This window comes from Phalacrocorax aristotelis, chromosome 1 (assembly GCF_949628215.1).
Source record: "Phalacrocorax aristotelis chromosome 1, bGulAri2.1, whole genome shotgun sequence".
NCBI classification, from domain to species: Eukaryota; Metazoa; Chordata; class Aves; order Suliformes; family Phalacrocoracidae; genus Phalacrocorax; species Phalacrocorax aristotelis.
This window is the reverse complement of record NC_134276.1, coordinates 100194645-100207162: the sequence shown is the minus strand read 5'-3', so window position 1 is coordinate 100207162 and position 12518 is coordinate 100194645.

Below are 12518 nucleotides of genomic sequence, written 5' to 3'. Positions count from 1 at the left end.
AAGGAGGTCCCCACCTGCATTTCAGGTTTCCTAAATGGCAGTGCAAAAGGGTAAGCCGAATACAGTTGGCATCACAGGGTTTATCCCTAATTCTGCTACAAGGAGTGTCTGCATGTTATATTGACCCTCATGTGACGCCACAGGGCCCTGCTTTGAGTGGGGTGGGTGGAGGTTGAACAGAGGACCCCAGAGGTCCCCTTCAGCACACCCCTGCATGCCAGACCTCCCAGTGCTCACTGCCTCTCTGCCGCAGCAAGGGAGAGGTCCACCCGCTCCCCTCAGAAGCACCCAGCTGCCTTTCTTGCCACATTAGCACATGCTTTTTCATGCCAAACCCACAACCCTTTCCCACTTAATATGAATCCCATGCCACTGAAATGGAAACTGCAACCCTGCGATGCTCCTCCCCTGTGAAGCAAGGCAGCCACATGCCTCCGAGGGTGCGGTGAACTGCCTGTTGGCTTTTTCACTCATTAAGATTACTTTATTAATCCCTGTCAATGATGTTCTTGAGTAAGGCTGCTACTGCAATTCATGGAAATTGCATACAACACCCCTCACAGATATGTATTTTTCCCTCTCAATGTACATGGTGTCACGTCTGTCTAAACACACATGTTCAGTTTGTGAGTCATTACTGAAGGCAGAGGTCATCTCCAGCGCATGCTTTAAATCCTCACTTATCTCCATCACCTATTATTCCTGTCATCTAATAGCTTCACCTCTTTTTCCTAATGACATCACCTCCCGTATACAAAAAGACATCAGCACCAGTACAGCTGTCATCTCACTAACTCTAACCTCCACCACAATATTGCCAACCTGTGGGGTTTTTTGTTGATTAGGGGGGTTTGGTGGGGTTTTTTCATAGTAAATGAATTAAAACCTTCTGCAATCTCTAAAAATTCTAGATTTGTTGTCTGGCACATAAGTTTCACCGAATTTTTGCCAGCCTGAAGAAATTTATTCATTCATTAATCTATGCCCCACCTCTGACAATCCAAGCTGTGGAGAGGAAATTGAGTTTCTAATCTGGCAATGTGAAGTTTGCCCACTTTTCCAGTATGTCAAGCAGGTGAGCTTGAAAAGCACCCTGATTCACAACATGAAAACATTTTCCAGGGAAAAGTTATTAATATCTCAAATTCTGACAGGAGAGGAAATGCTCAGTTGAGTTCCTCCCTCCATCACTCACAGCAGCAAGTTCTCGTACAGGTGTGTTTCTCATATCACTGCCATCTCTTAGACATTTCATGTCTTGCACAACCCTCACGTGCTGACCAACCCATTGCCTGCAGCCAAACACACTTTATTGTGCTTCTCTCAGACTTTGTATCATAAGTGTTTTTCTTCCTAGCATTTCTGCTTAGGCCATAAGTTTTGTAGTCACCCTAATTCATATCAATTTTTTCCACATTCCCTGCCTTTTTAGGTCTATCTGTCCGTAGTGTTATGTTGGAACTATTATTATTTCTTACTTGCTTGTTACCACAGCTGGAAATCCCTATGCTATCTTACTATTTTATACTTGGGCTATTGTGACTTCGTTCTTTATTTTTATGTTCCTACATTTCTTCTGGCAAAACTTCAAGGAACCCCACATATTGGAAGTGGCAAAGTGTCTGTCTCACTTTAATCAATTTTCTTCCTCTTCATTTGGTCTTCCAGAGGAGACACACAGAAAAATTAGTTATGAAAACCCAGCTGGTGCTTAGTCACAGGTGTGTACAGCATGCTACAATTTGAATCTAAACCAATCATGCTGGTCCTGAGGGTGGATAACAGCTTACAAAAACTTTTAAAAGAGGTTGAGTAAAGGTACCAAGTCATCATAATGCATAAACAAATGCACCTGGGTATTCCACTTAAGGAGACTTTCTAAGGGAAAATTCCTTTCCTGAGTCACATGTCTGAACTCCCTACTACAGCCCTCGAAGACAAATAAAAACCAGGAAGTCTGGTCTTCTGACAGCAGGTACAGTGTTCTCCCCACTAATGATGCTGGAAGAGGCATCACCAGAAAAATGCATTTCAGTGTTGCTGTAGTAAAATTGTCTTTCAACAGAAAGAGGTAGATCCTGAATCCAGCAAAACATCCCAGCTAAGCCTGACGAGAGAGCATTAGTAGATGCTTTCTTATGCCATTTCCCAGGCATTTCTTACCACTGCTGGTACAAGTTGTGTGACCAATCCATCAACGCCAAGCACACAGCATCAATCCCTGCTCGCTGTGGGCCAGCACGAACAACACATTGGCAGCACAAGGCTGTTTCACACCTATTGGAAAAGCCCACAGCCACAACTCAGCAGCTGCTGAGCAAGGGGGTTGCACAGTGCAGAGACAGTGCTGGTGAGCAGACAAAGCCAGGCACACACACAGGTGACAGAGGCAAAGCAGGGCACACACAGGTCCTCTGAATACAGCTCAGGAGCCTCTGCTGTCACTCCCTTGGTCTTCAGAGGGCCACCACACACCAGTTTGCGGCTTCCACAGCTCCGACCCAGGCAAGTGGGGTGGGAAGATGTCTCCAGACTTGTTTCCTAGCGACTGATGGTGGGATTCCTCTCACTGGACTTTGATGCCTATCAGGTGTGAGCCAGTGTGGAGATATATGCCCTCTGTAGCCCTCAGCTCTGTTTCAGGTGCTCACAACAGGATGGGGTGAATCTTGCTCTAGGAGGACATTGCCTATGAAGTTAGCCTGAGTGAGTAGTTGAGCTGGGGACATTTACAGCATAAATGTCTAAGGTCAGGCAGGGTAAATCCTCCCTCTTGTCCAAAACCAGGTGAGTCTAAAGGAAAAGGCTTGAATGCACATGTTTTTGTGTTAGGTATTATTATTTCTCTGTTAGTCACATATTTGCACATGTTAGGAATGCACGACTGAAATCAAGGTCTGTTTTTTTGACTGCAGAGCCAGCAGGCACCAAACCCAGCCTGAAGTTCTCGTTTTAGAGTAAATATTTTTGGCATATGGAAGGAAAGGCTGCCAAGTGAGAGGAACATTAGCTAAACTGCCTCACCAAACGGGCTGACAAATACCTACAGGTCCCTCATTCCTCACCTCCTGGGGCCGGCTCTGGCAGCCTTCACTCTCCAGAGCAATCCTGAAGCCAAGGAAACCACGTGCCCAGGTAAGGTGAGCCCAAGGTTGGCTCTGTCAATCAGAGAGGAGGAACATGGTGCCAACAGCACTCACACAATTATCTGGCGCAAGTTTTGAAACCTCTGCTCAACAGCGATGATTCAGCAGTTGATTACTGTTCATTTACTGGAAACTGCTTCTCATCACTCAGAAGGAAAAACAACTGGAAAAGGCTTATATCACTCAATTTTACATTAGACAAGACCATTATGGTCAATTGCAAGCTTACAAAAGAAAACCCATATACTGGAAAGCTCCAAAATCAAAATATCTTTTCTTTCAAGAACCTTTTAATTTTCATGTTAACATAATGTTCCTTTTATTTGCTTTCTGTTTTTCTGGCCTTCTGGGTATGCACTTCCCATTTTTCTCTGATCTTATGAAGACCAGAAATTTTACTGTATCTATTACCCACCCCCCCAGACACATCCACACATGAAATTTATTCCTATAACTGGGAATTGAGCACTACAGGGGTGGGGGGGGGAGAGAAAAAAGAAATATGCTTTTGCAAGATCCAAGAGAAGTCGCAAGAGTTTATGTTGTACCTGCATCGCAGCCAACATGCCAAAGACTAACCTGAGACCCTCCAGAGCAAAAAGCACGAGTGGCTGGCACCTGTGGAAACAATTTTCAGCTGGAGCTGCCACACACATACAGCAGCCCATGGGAATGCAGGAATATGCAAAGTCTACTCCCAACCTGCACTAAGTCAATGGCCACTCTGTCATTTCAGAAGGTCACGTCCCTGGAACTGCTGCTTCAAAAAACCAGCAGCATCTACTCCTGGAAGTACCATACTAAAGAACAGTGGTTTGATCTGGTATCTTCACTGCACTGTTTTGATGCATAATCTCTCCACTGAAAGATTGACACCTGCTGGGAGTCTGTCTGCAGACTGTTTGACTCAGTTTGTGCTTTGAGGACTTACTTAACCAGTGGTTAGGAGCCCAGTGTGCCACAGGAACATTTTACAGGTGGATGGATCTTCATCATTCAGTGTCACTGCAGTAATCTTCAAAATAACAAAAGGTCCATTTGCTAACTCAGAAACAGACATATAGATAATATTTTAAAAAAACTCTTTTGCTTTAAGTTTTTCCTTTCTGGCCAGGTCATTTGAGTTCAGGTACCAGCCACCAGGTACAAATATCTTTCACACTAGCTGGGAAAAGTTACACCAACTATCCCATCCTCATCCATGCTTGCCCTGTCGCTAGCACAATGATGTCCTGAGCCTTCACTTGGGCCCCTGAAGGCTGACACAATGCCAAGAAGACACCAACCCCTATAGCTGCTTGAATTCCGCATTACTCTCATTTCCAAGGCAAGCATCTTCCCAACACCATGGACATACCTTCAATTTGGCAATAACCCCCTCCCCAGATCTAAAAACTACGCTTATATTTACATAGCAAAATAAAGACTGTGCTGCTCATCACAACATCACTTTCAACACTTAGAGCAGTACTGTGGCTTTATCACGTTTGACATCCCATCAGCGCTGCCTACGAGTAATGGGTGGACAGAGATTGCAACAGTTTTCCAGAGTACGTGCCTACAAAACTTCCAGTACAGAGGGGTGTCCATGTAACGTGCCTCATTCAGTGACACTCCTTGAGTGACATCCTGCTACAGACAGTATAAGATGTTTTTATCAGATGTGTAATGGTTGCTAATGAAGAACTAACCAGTGGGAGTTGCACCAAACCGTCCCACTCGCATGATATCATCTTTGCAAACGGAGACATCCTGGAGTTACACCGAGCTCGCTCACAGCAACTCTCAGCCTGTGGCTTTCAGTTGCTGTGGGACAAGATTGCTTTGTTTATATGTTCATTAAGATACCAGGACAGGTAGCTCTCCTCAGCTCATTTCTTCCAGGACTCGATGCTATGGTTTATCAGGGTGAGTGAGGCTGCCAGTTCTAGGAATACAATCCTCTGAAGTTGTAGTATTTATTTCCATGGGTTCAGTGATGGTTTCTACAACTTCAGACTGGTCCTTAGTTACCAAAGAATTATTTACACATTCATGAAAGAGGTTAATTCACAAGTGCATTTAACAATCCTGTGGTTTTTGTCCATGTAATGCATATTCTGAAACCCTGCCACATATTCAATAGATCCAATTATAACAGTGATTTGTGCATGAATTCTCATCTTCTTTTACACATTTTCCTCAGTGTCCTCACAACTGCAGAACTCTTCTCTGTCCAGGTCCATCCCATCTCCACATAAAGGTAATGTAATTGGCCAGGTATTCTCAAACACCGGATGGTGGGGCAGAGGAAAGTGGCCTGGGGGCATCCCTTGGCTTTTGGGACTGCCTTCTTGCTAATGGCTCTGGTAATCCCACTTACATCCCGATATCCATCCCAAAAGGGAGCTCTGGGGAGTCCTAGCCCAGCCTCAGTGAGCATGAAATTAGCTCAAATGTTGGTGGCACGGGTGAAGGGAGAATGCAATGTGTGCACCAGCCCACTCCCCTTGATGATGAGGAATAAGGGCATTTGGTCAGTTTTGTTTCACTTGTGGGCAGAACAAACAATGCCAGACTCTTGGTCCCAAACTGATAAATTTTTAACCTCCTGGAAATCTTTGTGAATCCTCTCAGAGGATTCTAATGTACTCTCAGGAACCAGGTGGTTTCTGGGATGCAGATAGTGAGCATGAGCTGCCAGACCACCAGCTCCTGGAGAGGACCTTTATTATGGGACAGCTGTAGGCACCCTTGTCCTGCCTGGGGAAGGAATAAGCCCTCCCCAGCAGTATTCTTCCAGCTCAACATCTCTTCTTACCCCAGCACACAGCCAGAACTTTGTTCCCTCCTCCCTCTCGCTCAGGTTTTCCCATACCCTCTGTGGCTTATGCCTCCTCATCACCACCACTGACCCCAAGCTTTGAGTTTAGATTATCCTTCCCCAGAGGTACTCATCTGCCTCCTTGCTCATCCCTACAGTTTAATCAGGCAGGGTGATTCCTCCACTCTACCTCCCCTTGTCCAAAAACCTCCTCCTTCCAGGCCACCACATCTCCTCACTGCTGTTGCAACCTCCTTCTCCAGGAGACAAGCTCCCACACAGGCGGATGACCACCATCCTCCTCCCTGCACAAAGCAACACCAGGTCTAACATAACTAACCGCTGTCTATCTCAAATATGGCTTTTTTCATTCCCTATTCACTTCTCCCTCTGCACCTCTCTAGGCCAGTCCAAAGCAACTTTGGTTCGAGGGACCTATGGAGCTCCAGCAGCTTTACATTCAGTTTTTAGTCCCAGCCACTGCCTTCCTCCTATGTTATGTGATTCTGTATGAAATTTATCTTGTCTAAATAATTTCATCATCTAAGAAGGGTCTAGTCTCAGCTAGGCCTCTCCAGAGCCTCCCTAAAATCAACAGATAGTCATCTAGGACTGGTAGGATGCCCAGGCCCCCAGAGGTATCCATTTCACCCCATGTCTTGGCAGGGGGAACTTGGTATGGGCAGCTCGCTCAGTGGCTGCTGGTGTTAAGGGAAATGAAACCCACCCGGGTCACTCAGTCCTCTCCTCTTCAACTCTTGATGCTTACAACCATCTCCCCAGATCTCTGGACTTCAGTCACACTGGACCTGCCTCCAAAGCTAATTTTTCTGTCTTGTCACGACCTTGTAATTTCTTTCTTCTTGTATCCTATTTTTCAGGTCTTGCTCATCCCAGGTGGTAATTACATTACTCACGGTAGGTCAAGGAAATGTGATGTCACAGAGTTGGTAAAACCGCTGGTCAAATTTGCCCCTTGCTAAGCCAGTATGATCTGGTTTATGGCCTCAACCTTACGAGCATGCACATACTTATTTAATTATACGCATGGGTTGTGGTGCTACCTGCACTGGGACTATGCCCATGCGTGAAGGAAAGCACGTGCCCACAAGCCTAGAGGCTCACAGCCACAGAAAGGGAAGGGGCTGGTTAGACTCCTTTCAACTGCAGCTGGGTCTGGAGGTCTGCTGCATCCCACAGCAGGCTCTGTTGTCACAAACAGGAAAAACAGGAAAATATGTAGGGCCTCATGGCTGCCTCTCCAAAGCCTCAGTACAGGGCTTGCCCAGGGGACTGACCCGCAAAACAAGAAAGGAATGGAGAGCACAGATGTAAAACCCAGCAGCCAGATGCCTCCTAGTCATGCTGGTGCAAAAGAAGTGGCCTGCACAAGGCATGGGATCAAGCTATAAATAAATGCCGGTGCTTGTACCTGCGTATTAACATTCATCCATCACCGCAGTTATTAGCCAGGACTGAGCTGTAACATTTTATGGCATTTAGGACAGACAACACTTTCTTCTGACTTAACAGTATCTCCTGTGAACTAATTCACTCAGCTATAAACTATTATTATTACAATTACTAGTATGATAAACTGTCCATATAGGGGGTTTAAGTATCAGGCTCAGAACAAAAGGTCTGCACTCTCTCTATAAGATCTGACAACTGAGACAGGCTTAGAAACTGCTTAATCTAGGTGTCTACTTCAGGTGCTGCTGCCTCACTGAGGTCTGAGTCAGCTGAGTGAGATTTAAGTGAGAGCCAAAGCATCTAATATAACCATTCAATTCTCATTGAACACTTCCCATTTCCATAGAACAACTCTTCCCATTGCTACAGCTACAAAAAGTTTCAAAGGTGTATGCTTTTGCTTTGGGAGGAGTTCAGCCCTGACTGAGTCTGCTGAAGTCAAAGAAAGACCTCCCTCCGCTGAAATAAACATTGGGTCAAGACCTAGGAGAAGGTATTTTTGTAGACCATTCTTGGAGATCCTTTTGTACAAGGACCCAAAAAAAGAGCTACAGGAACAGCACGCCACAGATGATATTCCCCCATTAGAGTGCTCCCAGACATTTTTATTTTGGGACAAAGATTCAGAAGTTCTCCCACAGGTAACGATGGCTTTTCCACGAAAAAGCTCATCAGATTCAGATCATTAACCATATGCCCAAATTTTCCTTTTTCCCTTGTACTTCTTTGTTTGTTTTTAACTGAAGCAAAGCCGTGAATGCAAGCCAGCCCTTTATCCTCCCCTAAAAAGGGGAGAAACTTAGTCATGATACATCCATCATTCCCAATTCTTCCAACAGCCTGAATACATCAACAAAAAGGCCCAGTCTAATGAAAAAAAAAATTTATTTGGAAAAAAATAGTAAGTAAAACAAGTTTCCATATGTTTACCATAAAAATAACCTAGAGTCCACCTTGGGGTGTATAAAAATACAGACTACAGATTGTATATTTTGGCATTAGTTAAAAAATGCCTTTGTAAACATACCCTATTAAAATTTAACTGCAGCTTTTATCATTTACTCAAGTAACATATGAAAGGGCTAGAACACATTTATCACAGAAGTAGTCATTTTATCAGGGCTTAGTAATAGCAGTGATGTATTGTGCAATTTGCAGTGCATGCCTGGTTTCAATACATTACTGGTGAGTACTATCCACACACATCTGTAAAGTATCCTTTAAAGTGTATCCAGAAACATTAACACCTATTAAAAAAAAAAAAGTTATAGGAGCAGCAGACTTCTCAGTCCTGTAGATAAGACTTAAATTAACATATGCTGTTTGTGTCCAGACTGCTGGCCAAGAAAGGGACATGCAAGCGGTACTATGGCAGGAGGACGAGTCTCTTTTTTTTTTTTTTTAGTGATTAGCAAGATGAAATTAGGACAAATAACCCCAAATAGCTCTAGACTGAGATTCAGCATAGCTTTTTGGACATAGTTTTTACAGTATCAAAATAAATGTCGTAAGAGCTCATACAACTCATTGAGCTGTCAGGTCTAGGTCCTTCTCATTCAGTTTGGATTTTAATGAGCCAGAGACACTTGAAAGATTTCAGATCTTCTTAAGAACTAATTTATATGACTCACTGAATTTTGCATTACCCCAGCGATTACCTGGCTACACATACATACCGCCCACAGTCCAGTGGCAAAGCCTCAGCATCCCTCAGTGCCAGTGGCAACCCAAGATCAAGTGGGAGCAGCAATGAGATGGGTCCTTGACTCCTCCGGCACTTGGGTCCTGAATTTCTGCAAGAAATTCCTTTAACAGACTAATTCTAAGCCTTTCAGAGTAGCCACTGTTTCTACTACAAACAGAACAACAAAAGAGGGAGAGGTTAAATGAGTTATATTAAACCATCACAGCTACTAAAGCACCGCTGAGTAATTCCCCAGTTACTTCACCGAAGCAGCAAGAACCATATGGGTACCATACATCATTGCTGCGTCTTAGACTTGATGAGCATATGGATGATAAGGTCTGTGTGCTGGCAACGCATTACAATGGCAGGAGGTGCACACAACCACGTAGTGTGGGCAAGAAGTGTTACACCCCAGCGTTACCACGCAGGATCATGTATTTGCATAGGAACTAGACACCGTAGGGCAGAGGCACTGACTGATTTCCTCCTTCAGCTTTTCTGAGGTTACTCTGTTGTGTTAAAGAAAAGGGGCTCCTGTTTATTTTTAAAATTTAGGGCCTTCTGTATCTTAACTATATGGCCTGGGAATTCCACATATGAAGGTCTGCAATTAAGTGTAAAAACAATAAATGTCTTTCTGTCCTTTCAAGTGGGAAAGCTTTCATCATTACAAAAGAGGAGAAAGCATGAGGAAAGTTAAGAAGATCTGCAGGTGGACAGCACAATGCCTCCTTTGAGTTGAGGGGCAAAGACAGTTGCTCAATAAACACTCTGCTGTTTATTTTTTTTGAGTGTGTGTGAGATGGGGAATTCAAAGGATGATATTCAGCACAGCTTAGTCTTAGTAAAACACATATTCCAAGACCTGCACATATTGCCAAATGTTACAGTCCATTTCATGAGACTTGAATATATCACTTCTGTTGTTGTTTCTGTCGCAGGAAAAATATCCTGAATGCAGGGCGGTGTTTGGTTTTGTAGCAAAGTAGATACTAGCAGTCTATGGATTAATTAATTATCTCTGTTTACATAAGGAAAAGTTTATTTTGATGTAGGATGAAAATGACTGGAAAATACAAGTCAGATATTTCACCTTTTCTTTCCCATGTGCCAGGCACACGTGCTAATAATATGCCCCAGCCATTCATCACACATTCTGTTTTCTGTGGCTTAACCCCATGGAAGAAGGTCACTCCTTGCACCAAGCTGAGAGTATGCATTATACAAATTTGTGCACAACACATTGTTGTGCACTGTTGTGCATAGTGGTTTTTTCCTTGAAGTTTGCAGACTGGAAAAAGTGGGAATCATGTTCATGCGAAATTATTTTTGGAGGTAATTTAGGTACAAATGAAAGGGAATATCCAGCAGGAGATGCTGATGAAATGCATTCAAGTGAGAAAGAGCTGGTGGCATTTCTCAGCTATCTGATTACAGGAAGAGTTTCTCCAGTCAGCACAACGTCACTGAATTGATAGCAATTCTGCCCTGTAAGGCCACTTTGGGGAAAGTTGTGCATGCATGCCCAGAAACAGTGTTTGCACTTTAACATCTGCTCTGCTTTATCAGTGCATTTTACAGCCACTGCCATTAACTGAATTATATTGCTGCCGCAAGGTACCTCTGAGCCCCAAGCCTGTTGCCTTGCACACACACAAATAAAAAAAAAACACCAGGGCCAGGCAGATGGAAGAGAGGGCATGGGGTGAGCATGTCAGCCTGTGGCCAGTGTGAGGACCACCACCTCCAAAGGAGAGTGCAAAATTATTCTACTTAGTCCAAAAAGCACCTAATGTAAAGTGGCAACCTGCTCAGGGATGCAAGAAACAAACCCAAGTGAGAGCCTTAACCACCCCACAGGGTTGTTCCCTCATTTTCCAGGACTTTAAAGTCAAATGCGGGTGACACAGGGACCACTGGTGAGGGCATTTTGCTTGGGCACTCTTTTCCCCATCGTCAGTGACAAGTGACTTGGTAATCAGAGGCTGCTCCTGCCCAAGAAGGCCTGGCCCCCCGGCACTGCCTGTGGGACTCTTCCTTCGTGTTCCCTGTTGGTTGCCCGTGCCCCAGCCAGCTGTGGCCTGAGCCAGCCCCTGCTGATGGGAAGAGCACTGGCCAGGGACTCTCCCAGGATGCAGCAGAAACAAGGCAACCCTGTTTTGCAAGGGTTCAAGGAAGAGAGCTAAGCTGCGCAAGAAGTCTTGCCCTTGGCACTGGAAAAGAAGCACCCATCCATTTTAGTTTGCTGTTGTAGACGTAACCTCCAGCATTACTTAGGCAACTCAAGTCTTGCTGTGGGTCTAGTTTATTCTGCCTGTGCACCTCCTGGAACTACTCATTTTGGTACCACCTTCAGTACCACCTTCAGGCATTATTAACATTTCCTCTTATGCTGCTGTGCCGAAACATCAGCACCCTCAACAGGAGCAAGAGCGGAATCAGGGCATTTTGGAGCTTTTTTTCTTTCTCCTTTTATTTTCTAAAAGAGGCTGGGAAACATTTTAGCACATTTTAACATGAGAGATACCTGAAGGAACAAATAACACATACTTATAAAGCTCCAACGACTGACATGAAGACCTGAGACGTCCATGCCTGCCTCTGCCCCCATTGCTACGGAGAAGAGACATTAACTTTCCTGGGAGCAGGCAGGTCACCGGCAAAGGGGGACTATGCAGCCAGTCAGAGGCCAAAAGCAATGCTTCAGCTGTATGCTCACACAGGTTCAGGGGAAAAGGTGTTTTCCAGCATGGGCATCAGCCTGCCTGTGGGTCCTGGCGAGGCTGCCGCCCTGCAGCAAGCCATTTGGTCTTCCTGTGCTCCCTGCAGCATCTCATTCCGGTTCCAGGCAGGGAGCTGCAGGGTCCCAGCCTTTGTCTCTGTCTGTGTTTGCATTTTTAAGCCTGGGAGTAATGCAGGTTATAAATAGGTAACTGGAGAGGAGCTGATCACTCATACCACAGACTGCAGAGGTTAAGCAGCAACATCAGCCCAGAGAACAGCCATTTCACCTCAAATCAGCCCAGTTCCTGCTGGAATCCCCTGGGGAGGTCCCCAGTCACTACCCGTGGTGGGACATGGGAAGATGCAGTAATTGCTTATACTACCAGAAAGACCATTGTCTGGGCAACGTTTATATAACTGGAATGAATAATTGTTAAATTATGGTGAGCTGAACAAGGAAAACATCCACAACAAGCAGCAAGAGCGTTAAGTGTACCATCTTCTGGTTCTGTGGGTGACCACAATTATTCTTCCATCTTTTCCAGAAATAAATTGTCCAGCAAAGCCACTCAGCTACAGACCAGTTTGTTCTGAGGGTGGCACTGAAATATCACAAAATTATTCATGGGGGATATTCCTTTCCTCTTTGTGCTGCAACTGTGTGGTGCAGCACCGAGCCTCAGGG